We start from the raw sequence: 9,809 nt of genomic DNA on the forward strand, positions 1-9,809 counted from the left end.
AGAGGACTTGCTACCTCCACCCGTTGATGAAGCTCCTCTCCTGTCAATGTCCCCAAAAGGATCTTCACTTACAGAGCCTTCAAATCCTCACGATGAGACATAGCTTCAAGACCTCATCATCCATCAAAATCAAAGCTACTATTGTGGGAGTCCTCAAAACTGTATTGAAATATGTGTTAGTTGATAACAAAATATCAATGCCTTCCTAGGAATTGCAAAGTGGCTAGAAATCAGGGCACTCGGTGTTTAGCGACTTATGTCATGGAGGGGAAAAAGAGGAAAAATAAGGATGGCTATTTTGGATGTTCTCCCTTGGAAGAACATATTTTGGACGTTTTTCCCTTGGTGCATGACATAACAATCTAAGGGAAAATGAGAGTGGGCTAAAAGAAATGGTAAATCAATAGTAGACTATTATCACATCAATAATTCTCAAGGGTATGGGAAATAGCACCATGAGGTCTAGAGCATGGGTTGCTATTTTCCATTGTCCCCTCCATTTCCCCTCTCCTTGTGCATTTGCAAAGCATAAGGAAATAGCTATTTTCACTCTTTTTCCCTCCATGAGATAAGTCCTTTAGTCTCCATGTCTTTGCACATGAATGCATGGTACAAAATAAAACCCAAAAGAGGACTAGGTACATTCAATTCTATTGAAGACCATCTCATGGTTGGGAGAAAGTGTTATCCCGATGGCTGATGGTGTCAAGAGTTAAGTACCATGAGAGCTCCTCTGGCTAGACCATCATCCTTTGTCAAAATCCTATCTAAAGTCAGATCAATTTTTTTTCTTCCTTGTGTTCACTGTGTGCATAAAAAGTGAATTAGTAGTGAAATAGGTGCCGAAGGCAACTTCAGTAAATGCTCTCAATGATGTGTTTGATGAATCACCATAGAGACCAAACAAATTGATATCAACACACAAGAAGCAATAACAATCTTGATTTTAAAAAAATAAAGAAGCCAAAGATGCATAAGAAAGGCCGGTGTAGAGGCATACATAAAGTAATGAAGGCAAAGGTTAAGCTAATTGGTGTATTGACTTTCCATAGTGTTTGTAGCTTATCTTCCCGACCAAGGAGCCCTTGGGCTGATATAGTTGTGATTTGTTGAGTGTGCCATGCTGAGGACCTGAAGAGGACTGACCACCTATTTTCACCTAGGACTTCCACGAGTTATAACTTTATTGCTCTTTATGGACACACCTAGACCTAGCACTTGGAACTGAGTTCTTATTCACCTATATGGCCTTAGTACCTATGAGTATATCAGAAGGTGAGTGCCATGACATATTGACCAATTGTGACCCAAACCTAGCAAGAACATCATTTTGTAGACCACTAGAGGAATATGAATTGTAAAGCTATTCAGAACCTCATGTAAGTTTGATAATCACTTTGAAGGAGAGTCACTAAGACATCATTGGAGATCTTTGTTGGCAAGCAGTCCCGTTGGCAACAACGTTGCTTGAAGTTCTTTGAGATCCTTGATTGCAGTAGTAGGTTCTTGTGGAGCTACCCCATTTTTAGGAGCAGGTTCTTGTGGATCTACTATTGGCATGTTTCTTATTGTTAGTGTTGCACCATTGACATTGCGATCTCCCACATGTACCACTTCTATGATACTCTTCGTAATAAAGTGATATATGTTCTATGTATCAAATGTGAGTAGGATTGCAATGTCTCAGAGATATTTTGCTTTTGTCGAGCCCAAGTTTCAGCTGATAAAATTGTCAAGGATGAAGATAATTTGTTGTTCACATTGGTGGGACTTCCGTTGTGATGGGCATTACTTGTGTGGCCGATTCTTACGTAGCTTCCCTGATGATAGATGCTAAATTTCTCAGTAAGGAAGGTTCTTGTGTGGCTCCCAACGTGGATTCAACATTTGTCTTGGCAGGTTCTTGTGTTACCGTCTCTTTTTTCAAGATAGGTTCTTGTGTTATCGCCCGTTGCCTTGAAGTTGATGCAATAAATTGACATGCCTTTTGATAGACTTGTGGTTGAACAAGTTCTTGTGTTACTGTCTCCCTTTTTGAGACAGGTTTTTGTGTAACTACTCGAGAGGAGGTAAATGAAGTCCTTGGCATATGATCCTCCTACATTGGTGCTTTTCCCTTATCCTTGTAAGCAGGTTCTTGCTCTTCTTGGCATCTTTGTAGACTAGGTTCTTGTGTGACTACTTCTGGTGCATCTGCACTCATTGATGATTTTGTCTTGATTTTGTATTGATAGATTGGGGGCTCCGCGCTCCTGCTTTTGCGATGGAGATGGTGTACATTTAGGCTTAGGGCAAGCATGGATGGGCTGTTGATTGCTTTGGCGGTTCTTGGGTACCCATATATAAGAGTTGCCAAGGTAATATCCATGGGCCTCGAGTAGTCTTGTGGGAACCCATTGGTAATGTACCTTCCTTGTTGGATGGCATCGTCTTCTTCTTTGATGTTGAGGTTTCTAGTTTACAACATGAGGGGGTGGCTGGCAATGGTGGCTTCATATGTTGAGGGTTCTTTGGAATCCAAAAATATGATTCACCCTCAAAGTATCCTTGAGCGTTCAATAGATCCCTTCGGGACCCATATTTGCTTGGTTGCTCTTCTTCTTTGTTTTCTTTATTGGTGGTGAGGTGCTTGCCAAGGTTGAGAAGCGGAAGTGGATGTTGATGTTGGTGCTTGGATGTTGGGCTGGTTGGTAGTTCTTAACACATCTTGTTGGGTTGACTCATCACCAAATAATCCTTTGTAAGTGTCTTGGGTCCAACTTTTACCAAGAATGGCAGCTTCCGTTAAGGTACCTACAAGAGCTACGAAAAACTTGCAAGGCACAATGTAATTGTCCAAGGAAACATTCAACATTAAAGAACCAATAACCTTAATAGAGGTACCCTCTATGGACTGAATTTCATAATCATATACTTGAAGGCATACCTAGCCGATGTTTAAATGTTTCCCAGGAGATGAGGTTGTGGCTTGCTTGCCAATCTGCCATGGCCTGTATTTGGCATGTTGCACCTACTGATGTCAAGTCTACCCAAAGTTGAGATGGAGTCATATCTATCTCGTTAGGATCAATGGCATTGTCAATTCCTAGTTCAATTTTATTAGGTAGTACCGCTCTTATGGTGCAAAAAGTGTAATGGAGTTACGTTGCTCATCATTAAGGTGCATCGTCTAAGTGCCCTTAGCAGTTGGTAGATCTATTGCTGCTACTGTATGCATCCAATTAAGTGAGTCTTCTAGTTTTGGTAAAGGAGCACACCAAGGTAGCATAGCTCAAACAATGTGGGATCCATAGCAAACAAATGATCATGCAGCTTAGCATCCCTTAGCCCTATGAGGAAGAGTGGCAAAAGCTGGACATCACTCATCCTCTCGTGGGGTTCACATTGCAAGTTCAGATGTTTAATACTGACAATATATTCTCTTAAGGACACAGTGTCCTTCTGCTTCACCTCATAAAGCTAGTTAATTGGGCTCCACTTAGGACCACTATGGGCAAACCTCAAAATGAAAGATTTACACAATGTGTCCCAATTTATTTTCTCCTCAGGGTTTAAGGCTCTAAACCATTGTCCAGCCTTGCCATCAAGACTCAAGCTAAAGGCATTGACCTTGCCTATATCCCTAATATCACCAAAGGTCTCACAGATTTGTTCAAATCTTTCAACGTGGGAGACTGGGTCTCCTTCTCCTACAAACTTGGTGATTAGCTTGGAGATTGTGATAGGCTTGCTCCTTGAGGGGTTGGTATCCCTTCCTAGAAACATTAGTGGTGGAGCGGTAGCCCCCCTTCCTAGCGCTTGCACTAGGATTCTCATAGCTTCATCTGTAAGGATTGTTCTTGCGATACATGAGGAGGTTGTGGAATGGTGGGCCCTGTCCTATACATTGGTGGTCCTGATGTAGGGTTCCATGGATTTGATGGTACGACGTTGGGATGGGAGGATCCAGGCCCACTAGGCATTTGCATTGTGACTTGGCTCGAGTTGGGCCTAACACCTTGGACTGGAGGTCCTCTAGGGAGTGGTATGTTCCTTGCATGCATAGGCCTATAACGGGCACTTGTTGGGTAGGGAATATTTCCCATGCTTTGTTTCCAAGGAGGCATTATAGGGGCTTGTGAGGTGCAGGGTCTTAATTGTGGGCCTTCAAGGTTACTCGTCTACCCCCTTTGCTCTAGCATTTGGGACCTTTGTGAGAATGTGGGTCCAAATCCATCCCCATAGGATTGTCTATCATCAAAGAATTGGTACAATGGGGGTTGATTGCCATTAGGTATTGTGGGACTTGGCTCCCTGAGTATTGTTTGTGATATTGACGGTTGGGTCAGCATTTGAGGCTCTATGATTGCCCTAGTCTGCCCAGCGAATAGGTTTACCATTTTTGTGGGTGGGTCACTCAGACCAAACCTTCCTGGCATGTTTACAAGTGAGTCTCGTATTTGAGATGTTGTGGAAAGAGTAGGTGATTGAGGACGTACTAGACTAGAGTTTGGAGCTGCAATGCTCTAAGGTTGGGATTTTCACCCATCTCTCCATCAAAGCTCATTGAATCTTTAGAGCTGGACAACTCAGCTTGGGATGCTCTGTGCATGGGCACTAAGTATTGGGGATCCTGACTGAATAGTTGTGAAACTCGGCACATAGCTAGATAGAATGTTGTTTGAGGCACTATCTTCGTGCTCTAGGTTAGCTCCTAGGATTCTTCATGATCTCAAGTGCATGTGTTAGTCAGTGCAGTTGATGCCCCAATTCTAGGTTGAGCTTGCCTCGATGCGGGTTCAAGGGGCGACAGCCCCTTGTGGCATGCAATTTGCATGCAAATTTCATCATTTGCAAAATGGGGTTTATTTCAATGCAATTTGCATGCAAATTTCATCATTTCTTGATGCTTGGGGTCCCAATTATCATGTGCTTTTTCCTAGTTTTGTGTTCCTAGAGCTATCCCTATGGCCGTGGGGATAGAGCTAAGACAATGACCATGGGGATAGGGCTATGGACTTTGAGCAAATTTTGCCTACGCCATGCTAGTTGTGGTTCCAATTTGTTGCTAATGTCTGGAGTAATCTGTGCTTGGTGAATGCCCATGGAATTTCCATTGAGATAGCATCCTCCTCTTGATGTATGTCTGATATTGCCTCCAATAGTCACCTATGGGATTATTCGGGAGTGGAATCATGTCTCTTTCCATATTGAACTCCTATGTGGGTGTTTGGTTTGGATTATCCAAATTGTGAAGCACATTGTTGTAATCATTGTCGCCACCTTCAATTGTAAATTCATAAGAGATCTGAGGGATATGTGTGGCAGAGAGGAAGAGGTTATAGGGGACATACAGGAGGTGGAAGCAAGTACTGAATAAGAGAAATAGGGAGGAGGGATGTTGGTAGGAGGTGGAGGAAAGGGAGGATAAATGGATTTAGCAATTTGATAATCCTCATAGACAAAATACATTCTTCTCATCCTCATCCATTTTTTGGCATGATTCTTGGAGGGTCTTATGGCTTACAGGCCTGGCCCAAGGCCAATCAAGACCAATGAGTCGCATGTAGCATTTTGAGCTGCAATTGGTTGCACTAAATGTGAGCTCTTCCTTGTAGATGATCCGCTTGTTTAAGTGTTGCAACAAGATCTTGGTATAATGTTGTTATGATTTGTAGCAATAGATCTTGTGTTGATTCCTCCATGTCATCATCGGCTTGATTCTAAAGTTGAAGTACTAATCCAAAAATTCTTGCCTTTTGTTTTTGCAACTCTACAACTCTGTGCTCTGTTTATCACATTTACTAAGTGATGTGGTGTAAGCAAGCTTTAGAACGTTGAATTGTTGAGCTACTTTTGATGATCCCGAAAATTGATCATTAAGCACATGACATTCAAGTAACTCTTGTTCTTGGGCATCTAGTCTAACATTAGCATGCACAACCTATTCCCTAGATGATAAACCTTCTTGCTCTAGTCTCTGAACTTGGCATTCGAATTCCATGATGCTTTGTTGCAACTCATGGCTTGTATTGGTTGTGGAAATGAGTTGATGATCTTTTACATGTAGGTTCTCTTTGAAGAGCATGATTTCTTTTTTCATCACAGGAGGCTTTCATTATGTGGAAGGACTGCTCTCCCTCTTCTTTTTTGCTCAGCGCTTTAGAAAGATGAAGGTGTTTGTCTTGTAGACAAATCGTCGCTTGTTGTGCATCCTTTCGACTTTTCCCTAGAGCATTTTGTACAAGGACCTATTGTATCATTTGCTCAGTCATGCTTTCTTTGAGCCTTAGAATCTCCGTCTCTACAATTTGCATCTTGGTTTGAAGTGCCGGGAGTCCAATTTACCACGATAATCAATGGGAGCCGATTAAAGATTTACTACATCAACACGCAAGCCATCCCCGATACTAATGAGGATTTGGAACCCCAAACCTCTCCTAGCTAGCAATAGATTGTATCATGAGCACCCACTAGCATATGCACATTTTTGCACATATAAGTACCATGTGTCATCAGTGCATGTTTCTTTTGTGAGTGGGCAAAACAATTCACTGTCTTGTGTGGATATGATTGCAAGTGTTTCTTGGGGCTTTTATTTATGCAATTTATTCGTGGTGCTCGAAATTTGTGAGTGCTCTTTGCATGACTAGTGAGGCGGGAATTCCTCCTATATGGTTAAGTTTCTAGGGAGTTCATAGGGCAAATAGAACTCAAGCATCACATCTAAGCCCTAGGTTTAGATCAATCCAATCTACCCATCTCACATGACACTATTGGCACATGGTACTACCAAATTGGAATCTAATTCATGTGTGAAATGCTAGGATAAAGATAGCTTGGCAAGATGGGAAAAAGTCCTACCACACCATTGGCAAAGCAACATAATGCCAAATGGCCCAAACCTCAACATCAACATCCCTACCCAAATCAGCAACCTAAAGAAGGATAAGCTTTAGAATCACCAAACTGGCAACATCTATCTTTCCCATTCACATTGTTGCTCTTCTAAGGCCATAGTAGCCAATAGTTCTAACCATTGTTGCATCTGTTGGTTGTGATGCTATATGATTTGGGAAATGGAGTTGCCTTGTTTATATTGAGTATAGAGTTGGCTTCCATGTATCCATATGGTACACTGATCCTTATCTTGTATGGCAACCTGTTGTTGAGTGTCATTCAAGATGATGTGTGGTTGAGGCAATGGAATTGTAGACTTATCAACAGCATTGACTTGCAATGCTTGAAGAGGAACAAGATCTGGTCGGCTAGTGACATGGATTCCTCTTGGATTTTTGCCCTTGAGTCATTCTTCTTTGGTAGATGTGGTAGCAATTCTGAACTGAGTTGCATTATTTTTTGGCATAGTTCCACATTGTCAACCTCAAGATTCTGCTCTAGTTGTATGCCGTTCATGGCATCCACATTGAGTGTGGGTTGAGTCTCTATTTCCCATTCAAGAGATAAAATAAATGCATAAAAGTCCTCCATTTCTTGGGCTGACAGGGGTGCAAATACCTCTTCTTGTTGTATTTCATATCCAATGATAATGGCTAGTAGATGGGCATTGTATCTCTTACCATTATGGGCATTATGGGTTGTGGATAGATATTTTGTTAGCAACAAGGATATGTGTTGACCCCAATCCTATATTTTGTCCCTACCAAGGAGTGCATGATTTTTTATGGACATAAGGTATTTTCTCACTCTTGTATGATTTGAGTATTTCAGCCATAAAGTTGGCTGCTTCTTGGCATACGGGGTCTAGAATCATATCATGGCGTATTCCATTGCATTGGGATTTTGTGCCAGGTGGGAACAATTCTTGAATTTTCGAGCACCTTGCATCCAAATGTTTCATTAATAGTCTTCTTGTGGCTTTTGAAATAGAAAGCTTCCTTGATTGTAGATCTACTGAGGTGGATTTGGATAGGCTTTTGATTATGCATAAATGTGACATACTTTACCTTCTCCAATTTCGTGCTTTGATATGAGGTAATGAATTGAGTTACATATTCTTTCATAGCAGGTGTTGGTAGAAGGATTGTAGCTTTTCAAAAAACGTCCATGGACCTTGGCCTGCAAAAAGTTGCATGCATGAGCTGATATGTTGTATGTTGTGATGTGTGGGGCCATACAAGCTATATTGCTCTCTCTATTGTTGGGTCCTTGTTGGCTTGGGCATCAAGCTAATCTGAGACTGCACCTTGTATAGCTAACAATTTTGCATCACGTTCCCTTATATCCCCAGTCTCTAACTCTTGTTCCATCTCTCCTTGGCATGGTGCTTCAATTTCCGCATCACTGTCATCACCATCTAGAATTACCATCCATGGTCGCTTTGGGGTTCATGGTTTCAAGAGTTTCTAGCAACACAGCTCCAATTGAACTCATTTTCTTGACTCTATAAGGTCATTGACCTAGCTATTTGAGCTTTCCCTTACGGATCTTGGCATTGTAGAGCAAGACTAGGTCACCTTCCTTGATGTCTTTTTCTTTAAGGTTTCTATCAAACCATGCCTTCCTTCTTCATTTTTCTATTGTCATGGCATGGTAGGCGACTAAATGGTCTCTATATGCTTTTGTAATTGATAGAGTCCTTCTTTCAGGGATGCATGATCTCCCATGCATTCATGTACTGCTATGCGTAGGCTTGGCATTGCAAATTCCAGTGGGACCACAACTTTAAGGCTGTACACCAATTGAAAAGGTGTTGTCCCTGTATTAACCTCCTTGAGTGTGGTTTGATATGCCCATAAGGTTGCATTTAGTTTCTCTGCCCTATTCGAATGCTTTGGTTCTACTACCTTGGTAAGGATAATGCACAATATTTTGTTGGTGGATTCGGCTTGTCCATTCCCTTGGGGGTAGTAGGGTGTGCTTTTTCTATGGATCACCATAAAGCCAGACAAGAGTCCTTGGGTAACCTCATTGACAAATGCATGCCTCTATCTGACACAATTGCAATGGGACATTTGAATCGCATGATCTCGTTCTCGTACAAGAACTTTGTTGTGCTTTTAGCGTCTGCCTTTCTCACTGCTTTAGCTTCAGCCCATTTGGTAAAGTAATCAGTAGCCATAATGATGTAGCATGCTTGTGTTCCCTTTGTTGCTAGATGTATGGGACCCACAAAATAAATCCCCCATTTTTCAAATGGTTTTTTTGCAACACTTGTTGTTAAGGGGGTGAAGTTCTTGTGTTGTGGTTTAGTAGTTCGTTGGAATACATCACAGCTTTTGACTATGAAGTGAAGTTCTTGTGTTGTGGTTTAGTAGTTCGTTGGAATACATCACAGCTTTTGACATATTCATAGGCATCTGCCCAAAGTGTTGGCCACTAGTACCCTGCGAGGAGGATTTTTCTTGTTGTTTCATCCCCTTGGAAGTGTCCTCCTACAATGCCTTCATGGACTTCACTGAGGATTAGCATGATCACATGTGGCATTACACACCTCCTTAAAACCTGGTCCTTGCCCATCTTGTATAGTTATCTTGCAATGAGTTGATAGGGTGCAGCTTCTAGAATTAGTTTTTCGGCATCCACCCACTGATTTTATTTCAGGGGGTGGTCTTCCTACCATTAAGTACCCAATGATGTCTACACACTAGTCAGGCACATCATCAAATTGAAATAATGCGGCATCTAGTAGGTCATCTTCTATTCCTTCTGGCTCTTCACCTGTCCTCAAGCATGACATGTGATCTGCAATGTACTATTGAGCTCCTTTTCTCACCACTGTTTTGAAATTGAATTCTTGTAGTAGTAGCAGCCATCAAGTGATCCAACCTATGGTACATGGCTGATTCACAAGATACAATAAGGCTTGA

Source organism: Dipteris shenzhenensis, chromosome 6 (genome assembly GCF_047967505.1).
Source record: "Dipteris shenzhenensis isolate YYH24624 ecotype China chromosome 6, Dip_SZ_1.0, whole genome shotgun sequence".
NCBI lineage: Eukaryota > Viridiplantae > Streptophyta > Polypodiopsida > Gleicheniales > Dipteridaceae > Dipteris > Dipteris shenzhenensis.